This window comes from Galeopterus variegatus, unplaced genomic scaffold, assembly GCF_000696425.1.
Source record: "Galeopterus variegatus unplaced genomic scaffold, G_variegatus-3.0.2 Scaffold17599, whole genome shotgun sequence".
NCBI classification, from domain to species: Eukaryota; Metazoa; Chordata; class Mammalia; order Dermoptera; family Cynocephalidae; genus Galeopterus; species Galeopterus variegatus.
The window spans coordinates 6,476-7,212 of record NW_007743710.1 but is presented as its reverse complement, the minus strand read 5'-3'; positions in this window follow the sequence as shown (position 1 = coordinate 7,212).

The following is a 737-nucleotide window of genomic DNA, read 5'->3' as shown; positions in this document are numbered from 1 at the left end:
GGCTGGAGTGGGAGGTGAATGACCTCTGGAGACCCTGAGGGGACCCTGTTCAGATGCTGCAGGTGTGAGCATTGCTGGTGGCCCCTCCTCCACTCTCCGTTCCTCCCCTCCCCTTATCTGCCCACTCTGGCCTTTCCTATAGTCCTAAATCCCCCACCACCCAGCACCACTCTCCCCTCTGGAGTTTGGGTAACACTGGACTTCACTTCTATTATTTTTTACTGTATGTAGGAGAAGGCAAGAAACCATAATGCAAATGATTTATGTTGATAAATCATTAGAAAACTCAATTATTTGAAAAGATAAAGAGGTTCAACCACATTTATCTAGGGCTTAGTATTTTCATATTACATCCAACTCTAACAACAACCCTTTGGGGCAGGTATCATTACTCGTACCTTCATTTTACAAAGAAAATGTAAACTGAAAGGTAAAGTGACTTTCCAAAAGTCAGAGAGCTAGGAAGCCGCAGGGCTGGGGACAACCCAGGTCTCCCGGCTTCATGCCCTGTGCCCCTCCTGCACTCCATCCAAGACAGAGACCGAGCGGCCATGCGTCTTCATCTGCTCACCTGCTTCTGCAGATAAAACCTGGCCTCCTTCCATCCTGCACTGAATGATCAGCCCAACACCCTGCTGTCGCTCCCTCTTTACTCCAACTACTTTGTCTGTCACCTCCCCTTGCTACCCTATCTGTCCCTCTTCCCCAGAGAGTGCAACCCTGGAGCTACAATGTCC